This window comes from Amblyraja radiata, chromosome 38 (genome assembly GCF_010909765.2).
Source record: "Amblyraja radiata isolate CabotCenter1 chromosome 38, sAmbRad1.1.pri, whole genome shotgun sequence".
Lineage (NCBI taxonomy): Eukaryota > Metazoa > Chordata > Chondrichthyes > Rajiformes > Rajidae > Amblyraja > Amblyraja radiata.
Window position 1 is genome coordinate 15119413 of NC_045993.1, and position 21022 is coordinate 15140434.

At 46.8% G+C, this 21022-nt stretch overlaps 1 protein-coding gene and 1 long non-coding RNA gene across 2 annotated transcripts in view; one reads left to right on the plus strand and one right to left on the minus strand.

The window, feature by feature from the left end:
• The window catches only part of dkkl1 (dickkopf like acrosomal protein 1), a 30845-nt gene extending 20949 nt beyond the window's left edge, over positions 1-9896 (plus strand). Inside the window, exon 5 of the mRNA XM_033013190.1 lies at positions 9544-9896. The gene's annotated coding sequence lies outside the window, so the exon portion shown is untranslated. The remainder of the gene's footprint in view (positions 1-9543) is intronic.
• On the minus strand, positions 1352-20388 carry LOC116966856. Its single transcript, XR_004410080.1, has 3 exons — positions 20359-20388; positions 5453-5459; positions 1352-1503 (listed from the first exon to the last, which is right to left on the minus strand). It is a non-coding gene; the product is annotated as an uncharacterized LOC116966856 (long non-coding RNA).
• Between the last annotated feature and the right edge of the window lie 634 nt (positions 20389-21022).

Below are 21022 nucleotides of genomic sequence, written 5' to 3' on the forward strand. Positions count from 1 at the left end.
CAATTCTCTTCCAAATATGAGTAAATCCTATCCAGAAGTATCCTCCCCAGTTGCTTCCAATTTCCTGGATTATCTCTATTTCTCCTCTAAAGCAAAGGAACATTTGTTACTCTTATTGGTTTGATACATTACCTATTAGATTGTATATGCCAAGTTTATTTGTTCATAGAATCTAACACTTAATATTTATCATTTCCATTTTGGATACTTTGTGAAATCTAAAATTCTGACAGAAAATGTTAAATATCACAAATTTATTACATAAACCACGTTGCTATCATGAACATTCTCTAACATAGTGTTATACAGCACAGAAACTCATAATTGCCAACCAGATGCACCATCTAAGCTAGTCCCATATGCCTTTAAACCTTTCCTATCCATGTACAAGCATATTTCAAATGCTGTTATAGTATCTGCCTCAACTTCTTCCTTTGGCAGCTTGTCCCATATACCCACCTGTGAGTGAAAACGTTGACTCTCAAGTTTTTATTAAAGCATATCACCTTCATCAAGCATTTGTCCTCGTGTTTTTGATTCCCCAACGCTGGGTAAAAGACTCTGTCGTTTAGTTTAGATTAGAGATACAGCACGGAAACAGGCCTTTCGGCCCACCATGCAGACCAGCGATCCCCGCACATTAACACTACCCCACACACTCGGGACAATTTACACTTTAAATAAGTCAATTAACATATATACCTGTATGTCTTTGGAGTATGCGAGGAAACCAAAGATCTCGGAGAAAACCCATACAGGTCACGGGGAGTACATACAAACTCCGTACAGCCAGCGCCCGTAGTCGGGATTGAACCGGATCTCCAACGCTGCTAGCTCTGTAAGGCAGCAACTCTACCGCTGCGCCACCGTGCCGCATACATTCACCCTATTCCCCTCTTGATTTTATATACCTCTGTAAGATCAGCCCTCAGCCTCTTGTGCTCCAAGGAGTAAAATCCCGACCTCCCCAACCTCTCCCTGTGGCTCAGCCCTTCATATTCTGGCAACATCCTTGTAAATTCTCTCTGCATTCTTTCCAGCGTTAAGACTTCCTCCCTATATCAGGGTGATCAAAATTGAACACAGTGCTCCAAGTGTGGTCTCACTAAGGTCTTGTACAACTGTTACATGACATCCCAACTTTTATACTCAGTACCCTGACCAATTAAGGCCAAAGAACTGAAAGCCTCTTGACCACCCTATCTACCTGCGACGCCACTAACAGGGAACTATGTACCTGTACTCTTAGATTCCTCTGCTCGACAACACTCCTCAGGGTCCTGTCATTCACTGTGAAAGTTGTCTTGGTTTGACTTCCCAAAATGTAAGACCCCGCACTTTGCTTCATTAGCCATTCGTCAGCCCACTTGCCCAGCTGATCAAGAGCCTTTTATAATTTTTGATAGTCATCTTCACCATCTACAATATCACCTACGTTAGTGTCATCTGAAAACTTACTAATCATACTACATTCTCATCCAAATCGTTGATATAAACCACAAACTGCAATGCCCCAGAGCCACACCACTTGAGATAGGCCCCCAGTCTGAAATACATCCTTCCACCATCACCCTCCACTTCCTTCATGAAGCCAACTCCATCCACTCCCCTTACCTACTCTAACCTCACCCCCTCTGAACGTACAGCCCTCCGCTCACACTGCAGCAACCCCAACATTATAATCAAACCTGCCAACAAGGAAGGAGCCGTGGTAGTTTGGTGAGCTGGCTTCTACTGGGCTAAGGCTAGGTGACAACTCTCAGAAACCTCCTCCTACTTATCCATGGACCATCATCCCACAGATAAGCCCCAGGCTTTAATCTCACACACCATTTCTGATTTCATCACTTCTGGCTGTCTGCCACAGCCTTCAACCTTATCGTTTCCCAGCCCTGCACGGCCCGTTTTTACCTTCTACCCAAAATCCAAAACCACAACTGCCCTGGCAGACCCATTGTTTCTGCCTGCTTCTGTCCCACTGAAATGATTTCTACGTACTTCGACTCCATACTATCCCCCCAGGTCCAATCTCTTCAGACCTATGTCCAAGATACCTCATATGCCCTTTGTCTATTTAATGACTTCCGTTTTCCGAGCCCCAACTCCCTCATCTTTACTATGGACGTTCGGTCACTCTACACCTCCATCCCCCACCAGGAAGGCCTTAAAGTCCTCCGTTTCTTCCTCAACCGCAGAACCATTCGATTTCCCTCCACTACCACTCTACTCCTATTGGAGCTGGTCCTCACCCTTAACAACTTCTCCTTCGATTCCTCCCACTTCCTCCAAGTCCAAGGCGTAGCTCACCCACATGGGCCCCAGCTATGCCTTCCTCTTTGTAGGGTACGTTGAACAATCCTTGTTCCAGGCATACACTGGCCCTATCTCCGAACTGTTTCTCCATTACAATAACGACAGCATAGATGCTACCCCCTGCACCCATGCAGAACTCATGGACCATCAACTTCACCACCAATTTCCATCCTGCAGACCATCTCCCCTCAGTCTCCATCACAGGAAATAGACTATCTACTGACGTCTATTACAAACCCACTGACTCCCACAATTATCTCCACTACTCATCCTGCAAAGACTCTATCCCCTACTCCCAATTCCTCCTGCTACGCCGCATCTGCGACCAAGATGGTGTTCCATACCAGGACATCCAAGATGTCCTCATTCTTTAGAGAACGGGGGTTCCCCTCTCCCATGATAGATGAGGCCCTCACTCGGTACCCCGCAGCTCCACCCTTGCTTCCCCTCCCCCTAGTCGTAACAGAGTCAGAGTCGCCCTAGTCCTTACCTTCCACCCCATCAGCCATCGCATAAAGCACATAATCCTCCGAAATTATCGCCACCTCTAACAGGATCCCACCACTAGCTACATTTCCCCATCTCCACCCCTTTCCGCCTTCTGCAGAGACCGTTTCCACTGCAACTCCCTGGTTAACTCTTGCCTTCCCATCCAAACCACCCCCTCCCCAGGTAACTGCCCCTGCAAACGCAGAAGATGCAACACCTATCCCTATTCCTCCTCCCTCGACTCTGTCCAGGCCCCCAGAGTCCTTTCAGGTTAGGCAGAGGTTCACTTGCACCTCCTCCAACCTCATCTACTGTATCCGTTGTACAAGATGTGGACTCTTATACATTGGTGAGACCAAACGTAGACTGGGCGATCGTTTCCTGAACACCTTCGCTCTGTCCTCCTGAACCTACCTGATATCCCGGTTGCTAAACACTTTCATTCACCCCATTCCCACACAAACCTTTCTGTCCTCGGTCTGCTCCATTGTCAGAGTGAGGCTAAACTCGAATTGGAGGAACAGCATCTCATATTTCACTAGGGCAGCTTACAGCAGCCCAGTGGTATGAATATTGATTTCTCTAATTTTAGGTAGCCCCTGCATTTCCTCTCTCTCTATCCCACCCCCACCCAAGTCGCACCAGCTTCTCGTTTTTACTCAACAAACAACTAACAATGGCCTGTTTCCTTTATCATCGTTACTTTTTTGCATATGTTTCATTCATTGTTCTTTATCTCTCTACATCATAATCTATATCTCTTGTTTCTGTTATCCCTAACCAGTCTGAAGGCGGGTCTATCCTTCAATCTATCCAAACACATATATATAGTCCCCTTAGTCCTCACCAGCCGGCAAATACAACACATAATCCTCCGCCATTTCCGCCACCTCCAACGTGACCCCACCACTCGCCACATCTTCCCATCTCCCCCTATGTCTGCCTTCCGCAAAGACCGCTCCCTCCGCAACTCCCTTGTCAATTCTTCCCTTCCCTCCCGTACCACCCCCTCCCCGGGCACTTTCCGTTGCAACCGCAAGAAATGCAACACCTGTCCCATCACCTCCCCCCTCGACTCCATTCAAGGACCCAAGCAGTCGTTCCAGGTGCGACAAAGGTTCACCTGCATCTCCTCCAACCTCATCTACTGCATCCGCTGCTCTAGATGTCAGCTGATTTACATCGGGGAGACTAAGCGGAGGTTGGACGATCATTTTGCCGAACACCTCCGCTCAGTCCGTAATAACCTACCTGAACTCCCGGTGGCTCAGCACTTCAACTCCCCCTCCCATTCCCAATCCGACCTCTCTGTCCTGGATCTCCTCCATTGCCAGAGTGAGCAACACCGGAAATTGGAGGAACAGCACCTCATATTCCGCCTGGGTTGCTTGCGTCCGGATGGCATGAACGTTGAATTCTCCCAGTTTTGCTAGCCCTTGCTGTCTCCTCCCCTTCCTTAACCCTCGAGCTGTCTCCTCCCATCCCCCCGCCCTCGGGCTCCTCCCCCCCCCTTTTTCCTTCCTTCCCCCCCCCCCCCCCCCCCACCCCCTATCAGTCTGAAGAAGGGTTTCGGCCCGAAACGTCGCCTATTTCCTTCGCTCCATAGATGCTGCTGCACCCGCTGAGTTTCTCCAGCATTTTTGTGTACCTTCGATCTTCCAGCATCTGCAGTTCCTTCTTGAACACATATATATTCTTTCCCTCAGCATCCTCTCCCATGAGTTTACGTACCACAGATGTTAGGCTTACTGGTCTGTTGTTCCCAGGTTTTTCTTTACGGCACTTCTTAAATGCATGAGCCAACCTCCAGTCATCCGACATCTCACCCGTGTCTAACAATGAATCATATGTCACAGCCAGGGCTCCCACAATTTCTCTAGCCTCCCAAAGCGTCCTCGGATATATTTGATTGCGCCCGGGATATTGAGGTTTCGGTTTATTATTGTCATAAGTATCAGGGTACAGTGGAAAGCTTTATTTTGCATGCTATCTAAACTGATCAGATATATCATACAATCAGTTCAAACATATCATACATAGATACAATCAGTACAATATAAATAATATAGTTCTCAGCATTATTGCGCATCAGTTATAATGCAGTCCAATGCCCTCAATGAGACAGAGGTAAATCGAGCAGTGTCCTAGCTTATGGAAGCATCGTTCAGAAGCTTGATAACAGATGGGAAAAAGCTGATCCTGAGTTTGGTGGTGCGCGCATTCAAGCTTGTACCTTCTGCCAGATGCGAGCAGGGAGAAGCAACAACCATGGTGGGACAATTCTTTGATTGTGTTGGCTACTTTTCCAAGGGAGAATGAAGTGTAGATGGAGGCAATGGTGAGGTCTGGTCTGTGTGATGGACTCAACTATATCCACAACTCTGCAATTTCTTGCAGTCTTGGGCAGAACTATTCCCAAACCAAACTGTGGTTTCATGTATCCTCCATGTTTTTTTCCACAGTAAAATAATTTGAGTGAAATGCATTTAACAATAGACAATAGGTGCCGGAGTAGGCCATTCAGCCCTTCGAGCCAGCACCGCCATTCAATGTAATCATGACTGATCTTCATGACCCTGTTCCTGCCTGCTCCCCATATCCCCTGACCGCTATCTTTAAGAGCCCTATCTAGCTCTCTCTTGAAAGTAACTAGAAAACTGGCCTGTATGTACAAATAACTTCTTCTGACGTCAAACAGATGCAATTATTAGAATGAAGCATGATCTTTGACAAGGTTGCACATGGCAGGCTAGTATGGAAGGTTATATTGCATAAAATCCAAGATGAGCCTGCTATTTAGATTCAAAATTTGCTTGGAGGAATGTCAAAGGGTAGTTGTGGGGGGTTATTTTTCTGTTTGGAGGTCTGTCACCAGTGGTCAGCACAGGGTTTGGTGCTGGGTCCCTTGCAGTATGTTATATACATTAATGGTTTGTAGGACAATGAATTTGGTGGTAGAGTAGACAGTGAGGAGGGATATCTAAGTTTACAATAATCAGTTGGGAAGGTGGGCCAAGTAATGGCAAACAGAACTTAATTCTGATTAGGGATAAAGGATGGAATCCGAGGGCACAGGCAAGATACTAAACAGGCACTTTGCACCTGCATTTAAAAAGGACACTGTCCCACTTGGCCGTCATTTGCGCGTCATGCAGATGGCGAGCGAAAATTTTGTACATCACAAAATCCTGCGACGCCGCTCGTCACTGCCTATGTCATCGTGCACCATGCTTGCGTAATGTGCACCATGCGCGCATCACGTGCGTGTCACGTCTTGTGCGTCGTGACGCGTACATGATGTCACGTAATTTACGAGCAAATGACAGCCAAGTGGGACAGGCCCTTTAGTTCGGTTTGGAGAATATTAATGTGCAAGGACAGTTTGAGATTAAGAAGGATGAGGTGTTGAGGCACTTGAACAGCATTGAGGTAGATAAATCCTAGGGCTGATGGGATCTATCCCAAGCTATTGAGAGAGGCAAGAGAGGAGATTGCAGGATCCTTGACAAAGATCTTTGCATCTTCTTGATACAGGAAAGAAGAGTAGCCAATGGTGGTCCTTTGTTTAAGCAAGAAATTAGAGTGAATACAGAGAATTATAAACTGGTAAGCCTCACATCAGTGGCAAGTAAACTATTGGAGAGCATTCAGGATGGGATTTACTCCTGTTTGAAAGGGAATGGACCACTTAGGGACAGTCAACATGGCTTTGTACATGTCTTGTCTTACTAACTTGATCAACTTTTTTGAGGAGGTGATGAAGATGATTGATGAGGGTAGGGCGATGGATTAAGATACATAGGATTCACAATGACTTGGTCATATGGATTCAGAACTGGCATACTGATAGAAAACAGGGTTTATTCGGGCTGGCAGTCTGTCACCAGTGGAGTTCCACAGGGATCTATGCTGCAACCTCTGTTGTTTGGGATATTTATATGTGAGTGACTTGGATGTAAATGTCTTTGGGTTGGTTGTTTGCAACAAGATTTATGGAGTTGCAGGAAGATTGTCAAGGTATACAGCATGCTATAGATCAGCTATAGAAATGGGTGGAGAAATGATTGATGGAATTTAATCCAAGCAAGTCTTTTACCCAGAGTAGTGGAATCAGAAACAAAAGAACATATTCAGTTATAGGTATTGTGGGGCAAAGACCCTGTTGCTGTACAGTTTTATATTCTGTGATGTGGCGAGGTATGTCAAACCAGAGCAGGATTTACACTGTAAAATAGTAACGTCCTGGAGATTATTGCAGAATTGAGATCTGGAGTACTTGTGTATGGTTCCCTGAAAGGTGGCCAAAGGCGGTGAAGGTATTCGGCATGCTTGCCTTCATTGGGATGGGTATTGAGTACAAAAGATGGGACATCATGATTCATCTCTACAAATCGTGAAGTACAAGTTCATGAGAAGCATGGATAAAGTGAACACTCAGTCTTGTTCTCAGGGTACACGATTCTAAACCTACTTAAGGAAATAAGAGAGAAATTTAAGAGGGACATCAGGGGCACATTTTTCACTTAGAGGGCAGTCCGTATCTGAAATGACTTGCCAGAGAAAGCTAGAGAAACAGATACAGTTATGACTTTAAAACACATTTGGACAGATATCTGGATAGAGTGAGAGCCATACAGACTGTCCTCGAGACTTTCCCATTAACTGCCCCAAGCTACCTAACCTTCATGTCTTTCTGCACGGTAAAAAAAAGAAATACTCATTAAGCTCCTTACCCATCTCTACACAGCTTTGGTTTCTGAGGAGCTGTCTAGTTATTGTCATTACCTCAATGTAAATGTTATCTGCCAGAGTCATTACCTGCCCTCTTTTTGCCCTCCTGCTTTCCCCTTAACTCTGCTTATCAATTTCCTGAACTCCTCCAGGGACACACTTGACAGCAGCTGCCTACACCTGGCCCCTACTCCTGCCTGACCGATTTCTCTCATGATCCCAGTTTCCTTACAACCATGTGGGTTGCTCTTTGCTCCAACAGGAACATTTATGCCTTGAATTCGTATCATCTATCAATTTTAGCAAGTTCCTGTCTAATATCATCAAAGTTGGCCTTGCCAAACTAAGAGCTTGTGAGATAAGAACTGTCCTTATCCACAACTATTCTGAAGTTAATGGAACTATGGTTGATAGCCCCAAAAGGCTCGCCCACCGAAACTTCAGTCACTTGCCCTTACCAATTTCCTCAAAGTAGGTCAGTCTTTTCCCACTTCCCTTGTAGTGCCCCATACGTATTGCCAAAGGAATTTTTCCTGAAGACATTTGACAAATTCCACCCTATATTTGCCCTTCGTACTATAGCAGTCCCAGTCTAGATTGGGAAAGTTAAAATCCCTTATTATGGCAATCCTATTAGTTTTGCAGCTGCCTGAAATCTCATGGCATATTTGCTCTTCTAATTCACAACTCTATCTTGCTTGGAAACCTGAAAGATGGAACATTAAATTACCAGTCCTGTCCCTCCCTTAGCTAGGTTTCATCCCAGTCGCACAAATCTGTCCATGCCCTAAATTAATCCGCTTTACCTGTCGAGCCTCTCGCATTGAAATAAATGCAATTTAATTTAATTCTAAAGTCCTTCATTCCCATCCACACTCTGTCCATCCTGTCTACTGAACTTGCTTTCATCGCTTTCCTTATTGACTTCTAGCCTCTCGCAAGTCTAGTTTAATCCATCCGGAGAAGCACTGCGAAACCTGGCGGCCAGGATATTGGTTCCCCTCCAGTTTAGATCCAATGCATCCATCTTGTGCAAGGTCACCTCTGCCACAGAAGAGATAGCAATGTTCCAAAAATCTGAACCCCTACCCCATCTTCTCAACCATGTGTGCACTTGTCCTATCTTCCTGAATGGTTTTAGAGGGCTATGGGCCGAAAGCAGGCAAATGCGACTCGCCCAATATGCCAACTTGGTCGCAAGGACATGGTGGACCGAATTGCCTGTTTCCATGCTGTAGTTCCATGACTACATTGACACAACTAATAGGTACAGAAGGGAAAGTCAACTTGTATTGCAGCACAAGAAATGTAAATACCAATGGTAAAATAAAATAAAAAATAAAAATTATCTTGGTCACTGAATGAATGGTTAATGTGTTAATCTGTGGACGACAGATGGCACAATGGGCTAAGTGTTCGGCTGGCAACCGGAAGGTAGCTGGTTCGAATCCCGCTTGGAGTGCATACTGTCGTTGTGTCCTTGGGCAAGACACTTCACCCACCTTTGCCTGTGTGTGTCCTTGGGCAAGACACTTCACCCACCTTTGCCTGTGTGTGTGGATGTAATTATGTGAAGCACTTTGGGGTCAATGCAAGTTGACTAAAAATGTGCTATATAAATAAAGAAATTTAATTTAATTTATTTAATTTAATCGCACTTCCATTTGTGAGTAGTTGTACGGGAAGCATATGTCAAATTGGAAAATGTACGCACAAATAAATTGAATTTTCTCTTTCTTTTCAAAAATGGCAATTGAACATATGTTGAATATGGCCTGTTGAATAGAGGTCTATACAAATTGTACTTATCAAGGTTTTAAGAAAAGCTCAATAAAACACCAGGGCAGTTTTACAGAATGCAACTGTTCAAACTTTGGAAAGTTAGAGAAGAGCAAATACAGAGCAAGATTGGAATAAGGATAATTAATTCTCAGGACAGAAAATATGTACGAGTTATAATTTTTGATTCAGGTTAAGATGAGAAATATATTTAAATTGTTTTTCCCACAGGTAATCGAACCTCTTCATTGGCAGCAGTGAACAATAACATTAATAACGGCAGCTTCAAACAACAGCATAAGGACTGGTGAATTGACTAGTGCGAGTGATTTTTATACTTCCATTTATATTCAATATACTCAGGGTGAAAGATCCATCCATTGTTATTTTATAATAGGCAACATTTGAAATAAATAAATTTTACTCTGTAAAAATATATGGCATGTGAAAACATTTTAATGTCTGGGTCCCACAGGACCCAACTCCCGGACCCCATAAAATGAAAAGTAAAGTCAAAGTTTGTTGGAGATGCTAATGATCAAAATAAATAGCACTGATACCAATAAAGATATATACAATAACAATAACATATTTTAAATTGTATTTGATTTCAATTTTTAAAAATGTATTTGATTTATTTTAATGGTGTTAAAGGGAAGGGTAACTAGAGTGTGCTACGATTTATTTACTGATAAATCGCATCAGTGCACAAAGGTATTCTCCTTTAGTTCATTTATAGCTGCTTCTTTAAGAACAAGTATATCACACAATGCATTTGTGGATATGCGAGGGTGACTGAAATATTTCAGCTGCTGGCAAATGCTTTGATCTGCAGACATTAAGGAATAAAAACCTGAAGCCATCTCACTGACAAACCATGTTTGTTTTTATATTTTCTCTTTACACCCTCACACATTACCACTTTAGTCATATGAAAATAACTCTATTGGTTAATTGGTTTTATTATGGGATTAATTGGTTTTATTATGATTCATATATTTTCTTCGGGAAACAGATTGTTTGAATGCAAAACTGACTTACCTTTAAATGTGTAACAAGTAACTGCATATGCTGGTTTAGACCCACTCCTTCTCTCCAGAGATGCTGCCTGTCCCGCTGAGTTACTCCAGCTTTTTGAGTCTATCTTTGACTTACTTTTAAATATGTGTTCATGACATCCCAACTCCTGTACTCAATACAATGACCAAAGAAGGCAAGTGTGTCAAATGCTTGACACAAAATGCTGGAGTAACTCAGAGGGTCAGTATGGGATTGGGCAGGGTAGTTAAAGTAGTTGGAAAACCGGAAGATCCAATCAAGTGGTCAGCGAAACGGTCGCCGAGTCTATGTTTGGTCTCGCCAATGTACAGGAGCCCACATTGGGAACATCGGATGCATTAGATGACGTTGGCAGGAGGTGCACGTGAACTTCTGTCTCACCGAGGAGGACTGCTGGGTTCCTGGATGGAAGTGAGAGAGGAGGCATAAGGGCAGGTGATACATCTTCTGCGGTTGCAAGGAAAGGTACTTGGAGAGGAGGAGGTTTACGTGGAAAGGGATGGTGTTCCTGATGGGGATGGAGATGTAGAGGAACTGGATGTCCATGGTAAAGATGTGAATGGGGGTCCAGAAACTAAAAGTTATGAAAGAGTTAAAGGGCATGTGAGGCATCTTGGACATAGGTGGAAGGGATTGGACAAGGGGGTATAGGATAGAATCTTTGTATGTGGAGATGAGTTCAGTGGGACAGGACCTTCCTTGTCAGTGAGTTTAATGACATGTTGCAGTTGAAAACAGTGGCTTGCAAACGTTTTCATACCCCTTGAACTTTTCCACATTTTGTCACGTTACAACCACAAACGTAAATGTATTTAATTGGGATTTTATGTGATAGACCAACACAAAGTGGCGCATAATTGTGAAGTGGAAGGAAAATAATACATGGTTTTCAAATTTTTTTACAAATAAAATACTGAAAAGTGTGGCGTGCAAAAGTATTCAGCCCTCTTTACTCTGATACCCCTAAATAAAATCCAGTGCAACCAATTGCCTTCAGAAGTCACCTAATTAGTAAATAGAGTCCACTTGTGTGTAATCTAATCTCAGTATAAATACAGCTGTTCTGTGAAGGCCTCAGAGGTTTGTTAGAGAACATTAGTGATCAAACAGCATCATGAAGCCCAAGGAACACACCAGGACAGGTCAGGGATAAAGTTGTGGAGAAGTTTAAAGCAGGGTTCGGTTATAAAAAAACATCCCAAGCTTTGAACATCTCACGGAGCACTGTTCAATCCATCATCTGAAAATGGAAAGAGTATGGCACAACTGCAAACCTACCAAGACATGGCCGTCCACCTAAACTGACAGGCCAGGCAAGGAGAGCATTGATCAGAGAAGCAGCCAAGAGGCCCATGTTAACTCTGGAGGAGCTGCAGAGATCCACAGCTCAGATGGGAGAATCTGTCCACAGGACAACTATTAGTCGTGCACTTCACAAATCGGGCCTTTATGGAAGAGTGGCAAGAAGAAAGCCATTGTTGAAAAAAAGCCATAAGAAGTCCCGTTTGCAGTTTGCCACAAGTCATGTGGGGGACACAGCAAACATGTGGAGGAAGGTGCTCTGGTCAGATGAGACCAAAATTAAAGTTTTTGGCCTAAATGCAAAACGCTATGTGTGGCGGAAAACTAACACTGCACATCACCCTGAACACACCATCCCCAATGTGAAACGTGGTGGCAGCATCATGCTGTGGGGATGCTTTTCTTCAGCAGGGACAGGGAAGCTGGTCAGAGTTGATGGGAAGATGGATGGAGCCAAATACAGGGCAATCTTGGAAGAAAACCTGTTAGAGTCTGCAAAAGACTTGAGACTGGGGCGGAGGTTCACCTTCTAGCAGGACAACGACCCGAAACATACAGCCAGAGCTACAATGGAATGGTTTAGATCAAAGCATATTCATGTGTTAGAATGGCCCAGTCAAAGTACAGACCTAAATCCAATTGAGAATCTCAGGCAAAACGAAAATTGCTGTTCACAGACGCTCTCCATCCAATCTGACTGAGCTTGAGCTATTTTGCAAAGAAGAATGGGCAAAAATTTCAGTCTCTAGATGTGCAAAGCTGGTAGAGACATACCCCAAAAGACTTGCAGCTGTAATTGCAGCGAAAGGTGGTTCTACAAAGTATTCTCAGGGGGGCTGAATACTTTTGCACGCCACACTTTTCAGTATTTATTTGTAAAAAAATTTGAAAACCATGTATTATTTTCCTTCCACTTCACAATTATGCACCACTTTGTGTTGGTTTATCACATAAAATCTCAATAAAATACATTTACGTTTGTGGTTGTAACGTGACAAAATGTGGAAAAGTTCAAGGGGTATGAAAACTTTTGCAAGCCACTGTAATGTTGTACTTGTATAAGTCATGCTGCAGTTGTATAAGATATCGGTGAGACCGCAAATAGAATATTGTGTTCAGTTCTGAGCACCGTGTTATAGGAAAGATATCAAGCTTGAAAGGGTTCAGAGAAGATTTAAGAGGATGTTGCCAGGACTAGAGGGTGTGAGCCTTCGGGAGAGGTTGAGTAGGCTGGGACTCTATTCCTTGGAGCAGATAAGGGTGGAGGGTGATCTTATAGAGGTGTATAAAATCATGAGAGGAATAGAGCGGGTAAATGCACAATCTCTTGCCCAGAGTAGGGGAATCGCGGACCAGAGGACATAGGTTCAAGGTGAAGGGGAAAAGATTTATAAAGAATCTACCCGATCTATTCCTCTCATGATTTTATACATATTTATTTGAATTAAACTCCACCTGCCATTTCTTGACCCATTGTCCCAGTTGATCAAGATCCCATAGCTTCATTGCCCACCATATCACCAATTTTAGTGCCATCCGCAAACATACGAACCATACCACCTATGTTCATGTCCAAATCATTAAGAACATACAACAGTACAGCATAGAAACAGTCTGGGCCCTAGCTATGCCTGCCTCTTTGGGCAATCGCATGGGCTCAAGCTATACCTGACTCTTTGTATCATTTCTCACCCCATCAACTGTCGCATACGGCACATAATTCTCAAACATTTTCACCACATCTTCCCGTCTCAACCCCTTTCCACAGAGGCAGTTCGCAACTCATTAGTTCATTCATCTGTTCCACCTAAACCACCCCCTCCCCAGGTAATATCCCCCTGCAGACGCAGATGGAACCCCTGTGCCTATACCTCCTCCCTCGACTCCATCCAGGTACCCCACAGTCCTTTCAGGTTGGGCAGCCTCGGTAGAGGTTCACTTGCACCTCCTTCAACCTCATCCACTGTATCCGTTGTTCTCAGTGTATACTCGCTTATATCAGCAAGACCAAACTCAGACTGGGCAATTGCTTAGTTAAACGCCTACTCTCAGTCCGCCTTGTCCTACGCAATCTCACGGTTGCCAAACATTTTAACTCCCCTCCTCATTCCCATACTGACCTTTCTGTCGTAGGACTCCTCCACTTATATTTCGCTTGGGCAGCATACAATCCAGCGATATGAATATTGATTTATCTAATTTCAAGTAAACTATGCATTCCCTCTCTCTCTGTCCCTCCCCACCCTAGGCGTCCTGCTAGTTTCACTGTTCGTATCCCTTCCTTATCACCTCTTCCACACCCAACAATGGCCATCTGTGCTGGCTCTGATTTGCTCTGTATTTTTTCATGCCACTAGTTTCCCTCTCCCCTAACTCTCAGTCTGAAGAAGGGTCTTGACCCGAAACATCACCTGTTCTTTTTCTCCAGCGATGTTGCCTGACCCGCTGAATTGCTCCAGCATTTTGTGTCTATCTTCAGTGTAAAACGGCATCTCCAGTTCCTTCCTACACAGGAACAGCCCTTCGGCACACGATATCTGTGCGGAGCATTATGCCAAGTTAAACTTATCTCCTCTGCCTGACCATTATCCATTTCTCTCCTCTCCCTGCATAAAAGCTTGCTCTGCACATGAGCTTTATACTTTGCCCCTCTCGCCTTAAATCTATGCCTTTCAGTCTTTAATAGTTTCACCCTGGGAAGAAGGTTCTATCATCTACAATCTACACTACAGTCTACCCTATCAATGCCTCTGATAATTTTATATACATCTATCTCCTCCCAACTTCTGGTGTTCCAGAGAAAACAACCTAAGTTTGTCAATAGACAATAGGTGCGCCATTCAATGTGATCATGGCTGATCATCCCCAATCAGTACCCCGTTCCTGCCTTCTCCCCATATTCCCTGACTCCACTATTTTTAAGAGCCCTATCTAGCTCTCTCTTGAAAGCATCTAGAAAACCTGCCTCCATCGCCCTCTGAGGCAGATAATTCCACAGACGTCCAACCTCTCTACGCAGATAATCCAGGCAGCATTCTGGTACATCTTTTCTGCACCATCTGAAGCCACCACATTCTTTTAGTGTTTCAGAAGGAACTGCAGATGCTGGAAAATCGAAGGTAGACAAAAGTGCTGGAGAAATTCAGCATCTATGGAGCGAAGGAAATAGGCAATGTTTCGGGCCGAAATCCTTCTTCAGACTGATGTAGGGTGGTGGGAGGGGGGGGGGAGAAGAAAGGAGAAAGGAAGAGGTGGAGCCAGAGGGCTGAGGGAGAGCTGAGAAGGGGAGGAGACAGCAAGGGCTACCGGAACTTGGAGAAGTCAATGTTTACGCCACTAGGGTGCAAACTGCCCAAGCGGAATATGAGGTGCGGCTCCTCCAATTTCCGGTGGTGCTCACTCTGGCCATGGACGAGGCCCAGGACAGAAAGGTCGGATTTGGAATGGAAGAGGGAGTTGAAGTGCTGAGCCACAGGGAGATCAGGTTGGTTAATGCGGACCGAGTGGAGGTGTTCGGGGAAACGATCGCCAAGCCTACGCTTAGTCTCACCGATGTAGATCAGCTGACATCTAGAGCAGCAGATGCAATAGATGAGGTTGCAGGAGATGCAGGTGAACCTCTGTCGCACCTGGAACTGCTTGGGTCCTTGAATGGAGTCGAGGGGGGAGGTAAAGCGACAAGTGTAGCATCTCTTGCGGTTGCAAGGGAAAGTGCCTGGGGAGGGGGTGGTGCGGGAGGAATTGACCAGGGAGTTACGGAGGGAGCGGTCTTTGCAGAAAGCGAGGGGGGAGATGGGAAGATGTGCGGAGTGGTGGGGTCACGTTGGAGGTGGCGAAAATGACGGAGGACTATTTGTTGTACGTGACGGCTAGTGGGGTGAAGAAAGATGAGGAGCAGGGGGACTCTGCCCTTGTTACAAGTCGGGGGATGGGGAGAGAGAGCAGTGTTACAGGGTATTGAAGAGTCCCTGGTGAGCAAAGATCCTATAGCGGAGCAAGATGGATTACTCTCACGCAAACGTGTAGTACGCTCATGGGCGGATTCATGGGCGATTTTATGACTCATTTTAGCAACCTGCCCCGCCATCTTGTTCCGCCATTTTGCTCCGCCCTCTTGCTTCCAGCCAAAGATTGGATCCGCAGCGGGGAGAGGGAGTGCGGGGCCCGGGGCAGCGGGGAGAGAGAGTGCGGGGCCCGGGGCAGCGGGGAGAGAGAGTGCGGGGCCCGGGGCAGCGGGGAGAGAGAGTGCGGGGCCCGGGGCAGCGGGGAGAGAGAGTGCGGGGCCCGGGGCAGCGGGGAGAGAGAGTGCGGGGCCCGGGGCAGCGGGGAGAGGGAGTGCGGGGCCCGGGGCAGCGGGGAGAGAGAGTGCGGGGCAATGGGGAGAAGGAGTGCGGGGCCCGGGGCAGCGGGGAGAAGGAGTGCGGGGCCCTGGGCAGCGGGGAGAAGGAGTGCGGGGCCCGGGGCAGCGGGGAGGAGTGCGGGGCCCGGGGCAGCGGGGAGAAGGAGTGCGGGGCCCGGGGCAGCGGGGAGGAGTGCGGGGGCCCGGGGCAGCGGGGGAGAAGGAGTGCGGGGCCTGGGCAGCGGGGAGAAGGAGTGCTGGGGCCCCGGGGCAAGCGGGGAGAAGGAGTGCGGGGCCCGGGGCAGCGGGGAGAAGGAGTGCGGGGCCCGGGGCAGCGGGGAGAGGGAGTGCGGGGCCCGGGGCAGCGGGTGTGGGGGCCCGGGGCAGCGGGAGAAGGAGTGCGGGGCCCGGGGCAGCGGGGGGAGAGAGTGCGGGGCCCGGGGCAGCGGGGAGAAGGAGTGCGGGGCCCGGGGCAGCGGGGAGAGAGAGTGCGGGGCCCGGGGCAGCGGGGAGAAGGAGTGCGGTGCCCGGGGCAGCGGGGAGAAGGAGTGCGGGGCAGCGGGGAGAAGGAGTGCGGGGCCCGGGGCAGCGGGGAGAAGGAGTGCGGGGCCCGGGGCAGCTGGGAGAAGGAGTGCGGGGCCCGGGGCAGCGGGGAGAGAGAGTGCGGGGCCCGGGGCAGCGGGGAGAAGGAGTGCGGGTCCCGGGGCAGCGGGGAGAGAGAGTGCGGGGCCCGGGGCAGCGGGGAGAGAGAGTGCGGGGCCCGGGGCAGCGGGGAGAAGGAGTGCGGGGCCCGGGGCAGCGGGGAGAAGGAGTGCGGGGCCCGGGGCAGCGGGGAGAAGGAGTGCGGGGCCCGAGGCAGCGGGGAGAAGGAGTGCGGGGCCCGGGGCAGCGGTGAGAAGGAGTGCGGGGCACGGGGCAGCAGGGAGAGAGAGTGCGGGTCCCGGGGCAGCGGGGAGAAGGAGTGCGGGGCCCGGGGCAGCGGGGAGAGAGAGTGCGGGGCCCGGGGCAGCGGGGAGAAGGAGTGCGGGGCCCGGGGCAGCGGGGAGAAGGAGTGCGGGGCCCGGGGCAGCGGGGAGAAGGAGTGCGGGGCCCGGGGCAGCGGGGAGAAGGAGTGCGGGGCCCGGGGCAGTGGGGAGAAGGAGTGCGGGGCCCGGGGCAGCGGGGAGAAGGAGTGCGGGGCCCGGGGCAGCGGGGAGAAGGAGTGCGGGGCAGCGGGGAGAGGGAGTGCGGGGCAGCGGGGAGAAGGAGTGCGGGGCCCGGGGCAGCGGGGAGAAGGAGTGCGGGGCCCGGGGCAGTGGGGAGAAGGAGTGCGGGGCAGCGGGGAGAAGGAGTGCGGGGCCCGGGGCAGCGAGGAGAAGGAGTGCGGGGCCCGGGGCAGCGGGAGAGGGAGAGGGGCATAGGAGGGGGGGAGACATTGTAGTGAGGGGGCAGGCGAGGTAGTGCCGGGGGGGGGGGATAAGGCCTAGTGTGTGTGAAGTTGCGGGGAGGTTTACAATGTTTCTTATTTACAATGTTTCTTATTTAATGTCCCTTGACTAGTCTGAAATAAAGTTCATTATTGGATCAGAAGAAATATAATTGTGTGTGTTCTATGGTTATATACATTTATATAATTTTCATGTATGTGTGTTTATAAACTTATTATTCTTTAACAAGAATTAACAGAATTATGAACTAACAGAATTATGAATCTAACCCTGTATCACGCACAAAAAGTTCCGCAATGTCAATCACCCTGCGAGTCGGGTCGGTTCCGGTTACTACAAAATCAACTCAAAACACTGCTTGTGAACCATTTAAAAAGAAATGATTTAAAAAACATTAAAAAAGACAATTACCAGAATCAAATGTTATTGTTGACAAGAAGTATGAACTGACAGATTTATGAATCTAACCCACACAAACTGTTGCCCCACAACATTGATTACACTGTGAGTCGGGTCGGGTCAGGTAGGCTCAGGTTACTAAAATGGGCGTGGAAAAATGCCCATGATCCCCTCCATAGCGTACTACACGTCAGTCCATTGCATTTCGCAGGAGTAGCCTATAAGATCTTTGCTGGTGAGAGCCTCATCTATTGTAGGGGAAGGGAACCCCCGTTTCCTGAAGAATTAGGACATTTCCGATGCCCTGGTGTGGAACACCTCATCCTGGGAACAGATGCGGCGTAGACGGAGGAATTGGGAGTAGGGGATGGAGTCCTTACAGGAAGCAGGGTGGGAAAAGTGTAGTCTAGATAGCCATGGGAGTCAGTGAGTTTATAGTGGATGTCGGTCAGAAGTCTATCACCTGAGATGGAGATAGTGAGGTCAAGAAATGGTAGGGAAGTGTCGGAAATGATCCAGGTGTATTTGAGTGCCGGATGGAAGTTAGTGGTGAAGCGGATGAAGTCAGTCAGTTGTGTGTGGGTGCAGGAGGTGGCACCAATGCAATCGTCGATGTAGCAGAGGTAGAGGTCGGGGATGGGGCCCTGGTACGTCTCGAACAAGAATTGTTCGACGTACCCTACAAAGAGGCAGGCATAGCTGGGGCCCATGCGCGTGCCCATAGCTACACCTTGTATTTGGAGGAAATGGGAGGAGTCAAACGAAAAGTTATTAACGGTAAGGACCAGCTCGGCTAGGGGGAGGAGAGAATCTGTAGACGGGGATTGGTTGGTTCTCCGGTCGAGGAAGAACCAGGGCTTTGAGACCCTCCTGATGGGGGATGGAGGTGTAGAGTGACTGGAGTTACCCAAATTCACCGTAAATGCAAAGTTCCAATCTATTGCGTTCCAGAAGCAAGATGATGACAATGCCCTTTTTTTTTGGACAATCATGTCATAAGCCGTCTAAATTGTCTATATTTTGTGTTATTCTCTCTCCATGATCATTATTTTTAAATTAAATATTCACAACAGTTTGAGTCACATGTATTGTGCAAAAAACATTAATTTTGATTATATTGAGTGGATGTTAAATTCCTTCCATCTGGCATATAAATTCATGACAGTGAGATTTAAAAATGATGTTACATTCCGAATTCTTGTGTGAATAGGATTAGTTTGTTATTTGGATACTTCGGCTATTTAAAAAATATATCCATATCTTAAGAAATGGAATCTACAGGACATTGTTAATGGGAAAGTAGTGGGCAGAAAGGCATGTCATGCGTGGTTTGAAGAGCAAAAACTTGTAGTTTACAATGCCAAAATTGAAAAGTTGAGGAAAAACAAGGTGTACAGAGATGCTTATTGGTTACATCTGAGGAGTATGATGATGTTACTGATTATGATATGCCAATGTACCAGCTAGCAACTGATCTTCTCCATAAAGACTTGGTCTATTGCTAGAAATTGTAATTTATTTACCTATCTGTTATGGACTTACAGCATATAATACAATAATATTAAATTTCTGATCTTGAGAATATCACATTTTTGAATTTTCAAGGCAGTCTGGGTGTTACTAGTTCCATCACAACGGTCAATTTTGTAATTAGCTACAATTATGTAATTAACTAATTATATGGTTTAATTTCAGGTCATCCAAGTAAGATGTCATATTTGTTTCAGAATGCTTCAATCTATAATAACTGAAAACTTCATTCAGTTCTCTTAATTTTTAAGAAAGTTATGAGATTGCTATTAAATCTTTTCCCCTTCACCTTGAACCAATGTCCTCTGGTCCTCGATTTCCCTACTCTGGGCAAGAGACTCTGTTCATGTACACGATCTATTCCTCTCATGATTTTGTATACCTCTATAAGATCTTCCCTCATCCTCCTGCGCTCCCTATAGAGACCGAGCCTACTCAACCGCTCCCTATAGCTCACACCCTCTAGTCCTGGCAACATTCTCATAAATCTGTTCAGAACCCTTTCAAGCTTGACAATATCTTTCCTATAACATGGTGCCCAAAACTGAACGCAATATTCTAAATACGGTCTCACCAACGTCTTATACAACCTCAACATGACCTCCCAACTTCTATACTCAATACTCTGACTGATGAAGGCCAAAGAGCCAAAAGCCTATTTGACCACCTTATCTACCTGCGAGTTGACCTTCAAGGAACCATGCATCCATACTCCTAGATCCCTCTGCTCTACAACACTACCCAGAGGCCTACCACTTACTGCGTATGTCTTGCCCTTGTTCGATGTCCTAAAATGCAACACCTCACACTTCCTGTATTAAATTCCATCTACCATTCCTCCGCCCATCTGGCCAATGGATCCAGATCCTGCTGCAATCTTTCACAACCATCTTCACTGCAAAACCACTAACTATTGTATCATCAGCAAACTTGCTAATCTTGCCCTGTATGTTCTCATCCAAATCATTGATGTATATGACAAACAGTAACGGGCCCAGCACCGAACCCTGAGGCACACCACTAGTCACAGGCATCCAGTCTGAGAGCAACCTTCCACCATTACCCTCTGCTTCCTTCCATGGAACCAATTTGTTATCCATTCAGCTATCTCTCCTTGGATCCCATGCGATCTAACCATTGTAGCAGCCTACAATGCAGAACCTTGTTGAATGCCTTACACAACATCTATAGCTTTGCCCTCATCAACTTTTTTGGTCACGTCTTCAAAAAAATCAATCAAATTTGTGAGACACGACCTCCCATGCTGACTATCCCTAATCAGCTCTTGCCCATCCAAATGCCTGTATATACTATCCCTCAGAATCCCTATCCCTCAGAATATACTATCCCTCTCCAGTAACTTACCAACTACAGATGTTAAGCTTACCGGCCTATAATTCCCAGGATTTTCCCTGCAGCCTTTCTTGAAAGAAGGTACAACATTTGCCACTCTCCAGTCTTCCAGCATCTCTCCTGTATTTAAGGACGCCTGGTAAATTTGCTTGCTGGTCACAAAAGGCTGGAAACTTCACTCACTTACCCTTCCCAATGACTTAAGAAAGGATTAAGCATTGCTCTCTCCCTTGTAGGTCTCTCTATATATTGTCTGAGGAAACCTTTCTGAACACATTTGACAAATTCCACCTCATCTATG